This window comes from Procambarus clarkii, chromosome 32 (assembly GCF_040958095.1).
Source record: "Procambarus clarkii isolate CNS0578487 chromosome 32, FALCON_Pclarkii_2.0, whole genome shotgun sequence".
In the NCBI taxonomy this organism is placed as follows: Eukaryota; Metazoa; Arthropoda; class Malacostraca; order Decapoda; family Cambaridae; genus Procambarus; species Procambarus clarkii.
Genome location: NC_091181.1, coordinates 18,626,179 through 18,640,879, shown reverse-complemented (window position 1 = coordinate 18,640,879; position 14,701 = coordinate 18,626,179). Strand labels below are relative to the sequence as shown.

The 14,701-nt window shown below is 39.1% G+C and overlaps 1 protein-coding gene across 1 annotated transcript in view; it reads left to right on the top strand.

Annotated features, from left to right (window-relative positions):
* The first annotated feature begins 2,036 nt into the window (after window positions 1–2,036).
* The window catches only part of LOC123759293 (tripartite motif-containing protein 59), a 127,914-nt gene continuing 115,249 nt past the window's right edge, over window positions 2,037–14,701 (top strand). Inside the window, exon 1 of the mRNA XM_069334985.1 lies at window positions 2,037–2,501. The gene's annotated coding sequence lies outside the window, so the exon portion shown is untranslated. The remainder of the gene's footprint in view (window positions 2,502–14,701) is intronic.

The following is a 14,701-nucleotide window of genomic DNA, read 5'->3' as shown; positions in this document are numbered from 1 at the left end:
TTAAAACCAAGTCTGGTGCCCTTGAGGAGATACCAACTTTAATTTACAAAAAAGCCTCCAGATCTTTAGCCCCGGCTATTGCTTTGCTCTTCAACAAGTCACTTGAACTCCAAACCTTTCCAGATATTCTAAAAAAAACGAGAGTAACGCCTGTCCACAAATGTGGTGACCCCACAGATGTTAACAACTACAGACCTATATCAATCCTACCAAACTTGTCAAAAATTGTTGAAAAACTTATATACAAGCAGCTTTACTCATATCTAGCCAAACTCAATATACTTAGCCCTTGCCAATATGGCTTCAGACCCAAAAAAAGCACTAACGATGCACTTATTAGTATGCTTAACTCGATTCATACAGCTCTTGATAAAAAGGAGTTCCCTGTTGGGTTATTTGTGGACCTGCGTAAAGCTTTTGATACTGTCAACCACCATAACCTTCTTCTTAAATTACATCATTATGGAGTCAGAGGACACTCCCTACAATACCTCGAGTCCTACCTTACTGACAGGCTCCAATATGTTTCTGTGAATAATACAATTTCTCCCACCCTACCCATCAACATTGGTGTTCCTCAGGGCAGCATACTTGGCCCTCTCCTCTTTCTCATCTACATTAATGACCTTCCAAATGCCTCCCAACACCTCAAACCAATTCTATTTGCTGACGACACAACCTTCATTTACTCCAGTCCTGACCCTCTTGCTCTAAATGCCACAGTAAATACTGAGCTAAATAAAGTCCATCTTTGGCTAACTGCCAACAAACTCACCCTTAACATTGACAAAACCTTCTATATTCTGTTTGGCAATAAATCCTCTAGTCTTATAAATCTCAAAATAAACAATACCCAAATTTGTAACAAATTAGATGGCAAATTCCTTGGCATTCTCATTGACCACAAGCTGAATTTCCAGGGACACATTCTAAATATATCAAAATAAGTTTCAAAAACTGTGGGCATTCTTTCTAAGATCAGATATTATGTACCACGCCCTGCCCTGGTGACTCTCTATTACTCCCTTATCTATCCTTATCTCAACTATGGTATTTGTGCTTGGGGTTCTACTACCCAAAATCACTTACGTCCTCTAATTACCCAACACAAAGCCATACACAAAGGATATTAGAACAATATCCAACTCTGGCCCCAGACATCACTCGGTACCCCTACTCAAATCTCTTAATATGTTAGATATTAAGTCACTGCACATTCTCTCATGTGTATTATACATATATAAAACGCTAAACTATAATGCCAATCCTGATCTTAAAAGCTTCATAGAAGGTTGTAACAGAACCCATGAGCACCACACCAGAAATAAATACAGTTTTGATATTCCTAGAGTACGTCTTAATCAAACTAGAAATGCTCTGCAAATCAAGGGGCCCAGTATGTGGAATGACCTTCCCAACCATGTTAAAGACTGTACCTCTCTCAACCAGTTTAAGATAAAAACTAAACACTACCTAATAAATTCCCTGTAATCTACCTCACTCCTCTATTGTCAACCCATGTCTGTTATTTTCTTTTTTTTTTTTTTTTTTTAATCAACACTGTTTGTCAACCTATTGTATTTGTGCTGCTTTTTCAGTCATGTTCCCCCTTTTTTTTTATCTTTATTTGTATTTGTTCTCAACACCTTTTATTCTTTATGCTCAATTAGTATTAAGTTCTAGATATTAATGTTTTTCTTGCCCGAAACGCATTGCGTAATAGTGGCTTTAGGCATTGTATGTACTAGCTCTATCTATATATCAATCCATTAATGTAACATCACTTGTATGTATATACCTTACCTGAATAAACATCTGAATCTGAATCTGAATCTGAATCTGACAGTATTTACATTCTTGTAAAGCCACTAGTACGCACAGCGTTTCGGGCAGGTCCTTAATCTAGCAGATAATTTTAAGTAGGTAATTTCAATCAGAATTGATAAATGATAAAGATAAAGATTATCTTTTATAAACTTTAAAATTATAAACATTTATACCTGGCGCCACCAACAGCTAAACACAGACAACAACTACCTCGTCGCAGCACCAAGGATCAGCTGACGCCATAAACACAACACACTACGGTGCGGCAAGTCTCCCTCTAACACACACCTCTGTTTTAATCACCGTTCCTCTATCTACAGCACAACGCAACAAGCACCTTGGTAGCTCCGATCATCTTCAACATAAACGCGTCCAACAACATCAGTACTGGTGCAGTCATCGGGAGGACAAACCCTTCATGCAAACTGCACCTACTATCAAGAAAAAGAAGTCCACGCCCCGGAAGTTCGCCTGCCGTAAAGACCTGTGTCCACAATACCCGCCAAATTGTCCTTCCCACAGTACTCTCGGGACACTTATGGCAGTGTAAGTGTGTGGTGAGGCCACACCACTGAAGACATTGAGGATATACCACGAGGGAGAGAAAACTGTTGAAGGAAGGAGTCACTGGCCACCACCTGACCACCTTGTTCCTCGCACTCTCATCATCCTCCGTAAGTACTGGAGTACTTTCTGCTCCACCATTGTCTTACACCTCAGCATGCAATTGTTGGGGTGTGGAAATAGGCCTATGGCATTGTTGGGGTGTGGAAATAGGCCTATGGCATTGTTGGGGTGTGGAAATAGGCCTATGGCATTGTTGGGGTGTGGAAATAGGCCTATGGCATTGTTGGGGTGTGGAAATAGGCCTATGGCATTGTTGGGGTGTGGAAATAGGCCTATGGCATTGTTGGGGTGTGGAAATAGGCCTATGGCATTGTTGGGGTGTGGAAATAGGCCTATGGCATTGTTGGGGTGTGGAAATAGGCCTATGGCATTGTTGGGGTGTGGAAATAGGCCTATGACATTGTTGGGGTGTGGACATTGCCTATCGAATATGATAATTTTTATAATTTATAATAATATATAATAATAATTTATATATAATAATAATAATAATACGAAAATCCCCTGGGACTGTGTGGTGTTGCAAACCCACGACCAAGGCATTGCCAGCCACATACTCTACCACTGTACCACCACTGACTTCCTAAAAGTCTTGCAATCGGATTTCTACTGATATCACAGGAAGTCTGTGATATCCTGATATCACAGGAAGTCCTGAAGCCAGTCCAAGTTCTACTTAAGACCCCTAAGCACTCAGGTGAAGGGGTGCAGTATTGTAGTTGAACACTGTACGCCCATCTTCAGATACACAGAAAATCGCACTAAGGAGATATACATCAATGAACGATCCATTGGGGCTGTGAGGTGACGCAAACATTGCAGGTTCGCATCGCCTCACAGCCCAAGTGAATTTTCTCATTGATGTATATCACGTTAGTGTGATTTTGTGTGTGTAATTAATAATAATAATATTATTATTATTTATTCAAAAGATTGTGTGTACAAAGAACATAAGAATAATAAATGAATAAATCTACAAGGGCCGTGACGAGGGTTCGAACCTACATCCGAGAAGATCCCAGACGCTCCTTAACCACTTGACTGCGCCAACCAAGAATACTTGGTTTGCCAACTGAGAAAGCTCGTTTTGAGTTTTTCGCACCCATTCTAAATGTGTGCGAGGTTAGTTGTGTACGAAATGGACTCTTAGGACCTCCAGTGAGAGGTAGCCATCTTGGAAAAAATTCCCCTTATGCCCTAAGGCTGCTGGCTGGGTTAGTACTGAGTGAGCAACCATGAGTGGTGCACGTGCCTCGGGCTCCCAAACACCTGTCCGACGCGGAGTTGAAAGATCGCGCTTTGTCGGTGAAATTCAAACCTAAATGTTTGAAGAATATAAAGGTCATAATATTGGTGAAAATAGGTGCAATAAGGACCTAACACAAAGGTCAGATGTAAGTGATACAGCACCTATGAGGACAATACAGCGAGCGTATCCAGTTGTAGCTCTGAGCGCCACCCTTGCCCACCTATGCTATCTCCAATTTATTTAGATGATACATAGATGAATCGTTTTCTGCGTTCGGTGATGATGCATCTGATACAAGTAGCATAGATAAACAGTGTTAGTGGCTTCCATGGTGGTGTTTTCCATAGATATTTTCAAGAATAGCTGAATCTCTTCTTTACTGACGGACACTCTTTGAGGCTGATTGAATTTCTTCCCGTGTGGGACCTTACAAGGCGATCTTTTCACGACTACCTTACAAATTGATCTTTTCCTGTAATCTTTGCAAGACTACCTTACATTTTACAAGCTTGGCTACATACCACCTACAGGTACTAATGCCAAGGGTGTGCATGAGTGCATTATTTGCAAGCATACAGAACAAAGAAACAGGAAGCGAAAATCTATCTGTACCTGGTGCAACGAGAGCGAAGCCGTACTGTGTACCATGGACTACTTTGTTGATTATTACTCACTTCCGAAGTACTGAGTGTGTAATACAGTGTGTTACTGTGTAGTGTGTGAAACTGTACATATTGTAATTTTAGTGAATTTTTAACAAGTAATATTGCGACAATAAACATTTATTTTGGACACATTGCTGACACATGTATCACAGTTCCACGGAACATTATGAACGTTCTACTGTATACATATGGTAAAGAATACAAATATGCATCATATACGATAAAAAAAGCAAATGAAACCGCATTGGAAATACATAAAACAGATAATTGAAAATATTTTTGTGGCAACACCTGGTGCTTGAATCGCCCGCACGACCGTGTCTGGGCATGTCACGCACGGGTGACCAGCCCCTGATGACATCACAACGCACCTTGTCCACGTCCCCAGAGGCAAAGTAAGAGGAATTTGGTACTTAGTTTTACATAGAAATGTTCAGGGAAGGGAATTTATCATTTTACGAAGAAAAAAGAATTTTTGGGGAACACTTTATTTCATGCGCACAGGGGGGAATTTCACAATAAACTTGGCGCAGTATGGTGGTTAATCGACTGAGCTACGACATGGATAAGAATTACAACCAAGAAATCAACTTGACCTACCATGGATCCTGCAGCCTCTCCGAGACACAAACTAGGTTTTTACACAATTCCCCATGCACCTGAGCTCTGTCAATAAGCTGTTCTACCTCTTCGCCCTTACTTCATTACACACTCTAGGACGTAGATTTGAACCCTCGTCATGGCTCTTGTGGATTTGTTCATTTCAAACTTGAAATGAAACAAACAAACAAACTCATTTCAAATTTGTTCATATCAAACCTACCCGTACTATCAAAAATATTTGAAAAAATTATCTACAAACAGCTGTACTCCTACCTCGTAAAACTCGACATACTCGTCCCCTGTCAGTTTTACTTCCACTCCCAAAAGAGTACTAACAACGCAATTATTAGTCTCCTTGATATACTTTACTCGGCCCTTGACAAAAATGGGTTTCCGATTGGACTCTTCATTGACCTGAGAAAGTCCTTTGATACTGTTAATCACAACTACCTCTTATGTAAACTGCATCTTATGGAATCCGAGGCCATGCCCTGGATTATATCCAATCCTATCTTAGTGATAGACACCAATGTGTAGCCATCAATAATATAACCTCTCCCACTCTACCAATAACCATTGGGGTGCCACAGGGCAGCATCTTGGGATCTCTCCTATTTCTTATATACATCAATGGTCTGCCTGATGTCACCAACATTCTGAAACCTATATTGTTTGCTGATGATACTACCCTCATCTATTCTAACCAGAAAACACATACACTAAATAATGCTGTTAATAATGAGCTAAAAAAAAAGTCCACTTATGGATGTCAACCAACAAACTAACACTTAACATAGAAAAGACCTACTACATCTTATTTGGAAGCAAATCAACAAATGCAATTCAGCTTCAGATAGACAGTGTTAACATTAATAATAAAAATGATGGAAAGTTTCTTGGCCTATTCCTAGATAAGAGACTCAACTTCAGCACCCACATACAACACATAACTAAGAAAGTCTCTAAACAGTTGGTATACTCTCCAAAATCAAATACTATGCATCTAACTCTGCTCTCATCTCACTATATTATACACTAATCTATCCCTATCTTAATTATGGTATCTGTGCATGGGGTTCAACCACTGCAAACCACCTCAGGTCCATCATCCCCCAGCAAAATCTGCTATCAGAATAATAACAAATTCTGTTTTCAGATAACACTCAGCCCCCTTGTTTAACTCCCTAAACATGCTAAACATAATCTCACTCCACACATTCTCTTGTGTCAACTACATTTACAAACCCTGTTCTTAAATGCAAATCATGTTCTGAAACTCTCCCTGGACAGATGTAATAGGACCCATTATCACCACACCAGAAATAAATATATCTTTGATATCCCCAGAGTCAAACTTAATCTGTGCAAACAATCTTTGCAAATAGGCCTATGGCATTGTTGGGGTGTGGAAATAGGCCTATGGCATTGTTGGGGTGTGGAAATAGGCCTATGACATTGTTGGGGTGTGGACATTGCCTATCGAATATGATAATTTTTATAATTTATAATAATATATAATAATAATTTATATATAATAATAATAATAATAATACGAAAATCCCCTGGGACTGTGTGGTGTTGCAAACCCACGACCAAGGCATTGCCAGCCACATCTAGTCTATGTAACTCACTCCCTAATGAATTGAAAAGCTGTCCAACTTTTGTGTCATTCAAAAACAAAACTAAAAAGTACCTAATTTCATCTTCATACTTTTTTACCTTGTTGCTTTAAAATTGCACAGTATCTAGTGCAACCCAATCTCCCAATCTTCATGTACCCAGTCCAAACAACTTTACCATTGTGATCATTGCTGTCTTCTTATATGTGCTTTCAATTCGCTGTATGGTGCCTATTAATCTTGTTTAAATTACCAATCAATCTGAACTTTAATATATCAATGTGCTTTAATATTCCTACTAATCTCTCTCATCTCATTTTTTTTTCTTTTTTGCAATGTATCTGTTATCATTTTATTAATTCCGCTAGTATTTACCTACTTAAAATTATCTGTTAGATTAAGGACCTGCCCGAAACGCTGCACGTACTAATGGCTTTACAAGATTGTAAATACCATGCTATGTATTCTCACAAACCCAATGTACCTTCTTGTATATAAATATATAAATAACTAAATAAATAAATAAATAAATTTGATGCATCACACTACTGTATTGTGATTTCTATGTGTAATAAGAGTATTGTTCAATTGAAGGGACAGCAGTTACACATACTGTACTAATGAAGTCACTATTACGCAAAGCGTTTCGGGCAAAATTAATAGTAATATAGAAATTTTTTAATTAATGTTGTGACGGGGTAAAACACTTAATACTATAAGAGAAGTAAGTTAACAAAATGAGTGTTCAAGGAAAATAAAAAATTAATACAAAGGTGATACATAAGGATGACAAGCATTTATTTATTTATTTATATACAAGAAAGTACATTGGGGGTTAAGAGAGAACATAGAAATGAAGTTGATTTTACATTCTTGTAAAGCCACTAGCACGCATAGAGTTTCGGGGAAGTCCTTAAACTAACAGATAATTTTAAGTAGATAATTTACAGTAAAATTGACAAAAAATGTGTACAGGTACTTTACAGCCTTACTTTACAGGTACAGAGTATAGTCACAGTACAGGCATAGATTATTACATTATGGAGTCAGTAGTTCTAGCAACAGTACAGTAGTTTATTTACATTAATTACAGAATGGAAATACAAGGTGTAATTTAGAACTGCTCCTCATGACATTTTCTCGGAACATATCAGAACATAGAGTAACATAAACATACTATAATTTAAGGTTAATGGGGCCAACACTTACAAATAACCAAGATCATAAAGGACATGAGTAAACACTTTATCAAAGAAATGCATGAAATTAAATGACATTAAATGTAGACAGTAAATGTAGAAATTATATGAGTAATACAGTGTGCCCTCGCTTGAACGAACTATATGGGGGGCATAACCAATTCATTCCAGTATGGAATTCATTCCATCAATCCGACCCCGGCATCCCCCTTCCCCCCCCCAAAAAAAAAAAAAATTAATAATACATATGACAGTACACATTTGCCTTTTGAAAAATTTAAATAACAAAGAATTTGACACACACAGAGATCACACTAACGTGATGCATCAAATGAACAAATCCACAAGGGCAGTGACGAGGATTCCAACCTGCGTCTGGGAGCATCCCAGACACTGCCTTAATCGACTGAGCTACGACAGGGTTAAAAGGGTTGAAACCGAATTCTACTTAACTTACTGGATCCCGTAGCCTCTCCGAGGCACAAACCAGGCTTTTACACCCCCCCCCCCCTGCACCCGAGCTATGTCAATAGGCCGTTCTCCCTCTTCGCCCTTACATCATCACACACAGAGATCACACTAACGTGATGCATCAAATGAACAAATCCACAAGGGCAGTGACGAGGATTCGAACCTGCGTCTGGGAGCATCCCAGACACTGCCTTAACCCTTAAACTGCGCATGGCGTATATATACGCCCTGAGTAACGTCCCATGGTGCGCATGGCGTATATATACGCCATAGGGTGCCAGGCCTGATTCAAATGGCCCGCGGCTACACGGGGTTCACAGTAGCTTCCTCAGGGCTCTTGTAAACGGATGCCATTTTAAAAAAAAATCGTGGGCAATATTCTCAGGTGTGAGAGGCACAGTACTGTTGGAGCAACCAAGGCCGGCGCACGCAGCATGAGCGAACAGCATTGATGTTCAGCTTGTGACCACAGCATCGCCGAAAAATGTCAAAATAAATATATAATTGTTTTTATTTAGCGATGACAATATTACAGATGACCAATGACTGTGATATGAATAACCAGGGTTGTGATAATAGCAGGATTGTTGTAATAATTAGCGCTGTGTGAGGAGTGATGCTGAGAGACGGAGGGAGACAGCATCGTTTACTGACTGTGTGGCCACCTGTTATTGTTTGCGTTCACCATACCAGGTCAGTGGTTCTCTATGGTGAACACAAATGTAGATACTTATATATAATGTGTGTATTAGTGTAATAACAGCAAAAGGATTATGCTGGGAGGAGCCATATGGGTGACGGAGGTGACGTCGTCTGCACGATTTCTCTAGCTGTTTAGAGGGTGGCCACTATGCTCTTTGGGCGCACTACAAGCTTAGGTGTACAGTTACGGTGCATAAAACATGTAGATATTTATATATAATATGTGTATATAGGGTAATAACACTGCAAAAGGTATTGTTGGGGGAGAAAGTTTAGTGCGTGTGACTTTGAAAGAGTGAGGGAGCCGCCAGCCGCCATCTGTGTATAGCGACGACTCTTAGTGCCTGAACTAACTATATCAGCTTAGCTGTACAGTTGTGGTGAACAAAATATACACATACTTATATATAACGTCTGTATATAGTGTAATAACACCACAACTGTTATTGTTGGGGGAGAAAGTTTAGTGCGTGTGTTGAGGGAGTGGCAGCGAGTGGCTGGCTGGTGTGTGGCGGTAACTCCTCGTTGCTTTTCGACTCTCAATACCAACTTAGTGGTTCAGTATGGTGACCAAAACATGCCAATACTTATATATAACCTGTGTATAGAGTGTAATAGCAGCAAAACTATTTGTTTATTGTTTTATAAACATAATAATTGAATCACTAATATGCACATCATACTTTTGAGTATAGCGATTATTAACCACTTTTATTATATAAATATATTACAATACACACTATTGAATAATATTACTGCAAAAAAAACTAAGAAAAAATCAATCGGAGACATTGAAACAATTAGGTAATAATATCTTTGTGGCAACTCCCATCTGTCAACGCGGGTGACGCTGACCGGGTCTGATGACCGCTCTGTCAACGCCCACTTTTTGCCAGACTTCCTCGTTCAATTGCGCCCAAAATATGTCGCCTACGATTTTTTTTTTTATTTTTTCCGTGCTCAGGGGACACAAATTAACATGTTTAGAAGACGAAAAAATTTTTTTGAATTTTTTTTTTTCTTGCGCACAGGGGTGTAAATGTCCATATGACCCCTGAGCAGTGTAAGGGTTAATCGACTGAGCTACGACAGGGTTAAAAGGGTTGAAACCGAAGTTCTACTGAACTTACTGGAACCCGTAGCCTCTCCGAGGCACAAACCAGGCTTTTACACAACCCCCCCTGCACCCGAGCTATGTCAGTAGAACTTCGGTTTCAACCCTTTTAACCCTGTCGTAGCTCAGTCGATTAAGGCAGTGTCTGGGATGTTCCCAGACGCAGGTTCGAATCCTCGTCACTGCCCTTGTGGATTTGTTCACAAAGAATTTGAATTGCAATGAAATAAATTGATATTGCACGTTACAGTACTGTACTGACCCTACCAGTTGAGTTTTGTAGTGCAAACTTTGTTAGCCTTAATATCCTGAGAGTGCCACACACATGAATATAAATTGTTTAAAGAACAGTAACTTTTCTAACAAATGTACATTATACACTACAGTCAGTACATAAAGTACAAACCACTAGAATCACACTACTGCAGTACACTTATCATATAAACTACACTTTGTACATTTAATGTCATTAGAACTGTGCTGTACAGCTCAATTGGTACTCCCAGGTAAGTTATGGCTAGTGCTGGGTGCTGGTCCAGTTGCCTGGGCATCCTCGGAAGGTGAGTCCTTGCTAGTGCTGGGTGCTGGTCCAGTTGCCTGGGCATCCTCGGAAGGTGAGTCCTTGCTAGTGCTGGGTGCTGGTCCAGTTGCCTGGGCATCCTCGGAAGGTGAGTCCTTGCTAGTGCTGGGTGCTGGTCCAGTTGCCTGGGCATCCTCGGAAGGTGAGTTCTTGCTAGTGCTGGGTGCTGGTCCAGTTGCCTGGGCATCCTCGGAAGGTGAGTCCTTGCTAGTGCTGGGTGCTGGTCCAGTTGCCTGGACATCCTTGGAAGGTGAGTCCTTGCTAGTGTTGGGTGTTGGTCCAGTTGCCTGGGCATCCTTCTTAGGATACCTGATAAACCAGGCTGTGACTCATACGTCAGGCTGCGAGCAGCCGCGTCAAACAGCCTGGTTGATCAGTCCAGCAACCAGGAGACCTGGTCGACAACCGGGCCGCGGGGACGCCAAGCCCAGGAAGCACCTCAAGGTAACCTTAAGGTAACCCTCGGAAGGTGAGTCCTTGCTAGTGCTGGGTGCTGGTCCAGTTGCCTGAGCATCCTCAGAAGGCGAGTCCTTGCTAGTGCTGGGTGCTGGTCCTGTTGCCTGAGCATCCTCAGAAGGTGAGTCCTTGCTAGTGCTGGGTACTGGTCCAGTTGCCTGGGCATCCTCGGAAGGTGAGTCCTTGCTAGTGCTGGGTGCTGGTCCAGTTGCCTGGGCATCCTCTGAAGGTGAGTCCTTGCTAGTGCTGGGTGCTGGTCCAGTTGCCTGAGCATCCTCGGAAGGTGAGTCCTTGCTAGTGCTGGGTGCTGGTCCTGTTGCCTGAGCATCCTCTGAAGGCGAGTCCTTGCTAGTGCTGGGTGCTGGTCCAGTTGCCTGGACATCCTTGGAAGGCGAGTCCTTGCTAGTGCTGGGTGCTGGTCCAGTTGCCTGGGCATCCTCGGAAGGTGAGTCCTTGCTAGTGCTGGGTGCTGGGTGCTGGTCCTGTAGGCCTACTGTGAAACCATACCAAAAACTTTTGAATCTTAGTTTGTTTCTTTGTTGTGAGCTTCTTTACAATATCTTTCATAATATATAGTTTCAGTTAAATATCATACATCTTATTATATACATATCTTTCAGTTAAAGCCTGTTTCATCTGCTTTGTACACTTAAAACCAGCTTAGATTATTAGATATCATGTGCTGAGAAAGTTTATGCTTATATGCATTAGCACTTCCAACATCTGCACTTAATGCATCACCACAAATTTTCTTGTTAATGATGCATTGCCTCTCTTTAAATCGACATACTATTCAGTGCTAGCCTTGAAATTGTCTATGTTTAACTTCACAGCAAGTCTTTCAGCTGCATTTCTAATAGAATCAACTTACAAATTGTTTTATTTAAAATATTATTATTGTTAGTTTGAAGTTTTATACAGTACAGTTCTGTATTAACCTTAAGCTGTGCATGGCATAAATATTTATTTATTTATTTATTTATTTATTTATTTATTTATTTATTTATTTATTTACAAGAAGATATATTGGGGGTCAACAGAGAATATAGAAATTAAGTTAAATTACCATTCTTGTAAAGCCAGTAGCACGCATAGTGTTTCGGGACCATATACATCATATTTCGGGAGCATATATGACAGGACCTGATGGCAAAGTTCAGTTTCTCAAATTTGCTCTAATGCTTTCCAATTTTTTGTGCATACTAGCAAATCCTGCAACTTTGAATGATCACAAACGTAACTTAAAAAATAAGAAAATAAAAAAATAATTATAAAATTGAATATTGAGAACATCAGATTTTGAAATCGGCTGCAAAAATATAAACTATCACCAATTATTCCTTTGGTGTTATTATGCTCTCAGAATAGTATATGATCTTCATTTTCATAGATTTAGAATGTATGCTTTCAGTTTAGTTTACTGTAAAAAAAATTGTCAATGTGGCATTTGAATTATATGCCAAACTTAGAAAAAAAATTGATAACTCCAAACATTTAGGGTTTGGGAAAAATCCATTCTAATGGGATTGTGAAACAGACAGCTGTGCACATTATTTGTAAAAATGGTGAGAATCAGGCAGAAACTGGATTTTTTAAAACTGACTCTAAAGTTGAAACTCTAGTTTTAGAGATAATTGAAGTTGAAGTTATCGACAATGAATAATTTAGTTTTTATTCATTAATTTACTTATATGTTGTAATAAAGGTTGTTTGGCATTCGTACTCGAATATGTGAAACTTTTAGGTCAATATGTGTTATAATGAGGTCAAGAGAAAATACCCCCCCCCCCCCCCCCAAGAAATAAAATATAGGGATTTAGGGGATAAAAATGTATTCTGTATAAAAGTTATAAAGCCCTAATCTGATCTCTAATCATCAAAACCACCTAAAGATACAAAGAAAATAGAATTTGAAATCTGAAAACTGTCAAAAAATTCAGTCCCAAGTTCTGCCAGTTGTGACTGATTTATTTGATGACCAATTTCATTCTATCTTGACATAGGGATGGGTATGCACTCTCCAGGATGTAGAGGTTACAACAAAATCTGATAATAAACAAAGGAGAAAAAAACAAATATCCTCTCCCCCCCCCCCAAAAAAAAAAAATTGGACATCTGTGAAAGTAACAGATATTAACATTAGGCGATGCATTTTTATGATATATAACAAAATAGAGCATGATAACATACTCATTATTATTGGTATTATTATGTATTACTCGGCAATGCTATACAAGCACCAGCTGTATATCCACTTTGTGGACACTTCTTGCTATTATTCTTTTGTGTACATCGGACAAGTGCTTGCATCTCTTTATTACTGCATTATCCCTCAGTTCCAGTTAAATGGAGCTGCTCTCCTTTTTAAATTTTTTTAAATACATTTCTGAAAATATTGGGATGAAACTTTCATGACGCTTGAGCTGTCCATGGCATACATATACAACAGGACCTGATGGCAAAGTTCAATTTCTCAAAGTTGCTCTAATGCTTTCCAATTTTTTGTGCATACTAGCAAATCCTGCAACTTTGTCTAAATGATCACAAACGTAACTTAAAAAATAAGAAAATAAAAAATAATTATAAAATTGAATATTAAGAACATCAGATTTTGAAATCAGCTGCAAAAATATAAACTATCACCAATTGTTCATTTGGTGTTATTATGCTCTCAGAATAGTATATGATCTTCATTTTCATAGATTTAGAATATATGTTTTCAGTTCAGTTTACTAAAAAAAAGTCGTCAATGTGGCATTTGAATTAAGCGCCAAATTTAGAAAAAAAGGATAACTTCAAACGTTTAGGGTTTGTGAAAAGTCCATTCTAATAGGATTGTAGAACAGACAGCTGTGCACTTTATTTGTAACAATGGTGAGAAATGGTCAGAAACTGGATATTTTTTAAGCTGACTCAAAGTTGAAACTCTAGTTTTTGAGATAATTGAAGTTATCGACAATGAATAAGGTACAGTGGTACCTCGAGTAACGAATTTAATCCGTTCCATGTTCGTCATGTGAAACGGACATCATACAAAATGAGTGTCCCCCATGTAACCAGTGTGATGCACTGTGTTTATTGTGAAATTCCCCCAGTGTGCATGACATCAAATGTTCCCCAAAATATCATTTTTCTTTGTAAAATGATAAATTACCTTCCCTGAACATGTCTATGTAAAAATAATTATCAAATTCCACTTACTTTGGCTGTGAGGGCGTGGACAAGGTGCGCTGTGACGTCATCAGGGGCTGGTCGCCCGTGTGTGAAGCTCCCAGACACGGTCGCGCAGGCCATTCAAGCACCGCGTGTTGCCACAAATATATTTTCAAATATTTTTTCTATGTATTTCCAATGCGGTTTTATTTGTTTCTTTTATCGTATATGATGCATATTTGTGACCTTTACAATATGTATACAGTAGAATGTTCATAATTTTCCATGAAACTGTGATACATGTGTCAGTAATGTGTCCACAATAAATGTTTATTGTCACAATATTACGTGGTAAAAATTCACTAAAATTACAATATGTACAGTTTCACATACTATTTACACAGTAACACACTGTATTACACACTCAGTACTTTGG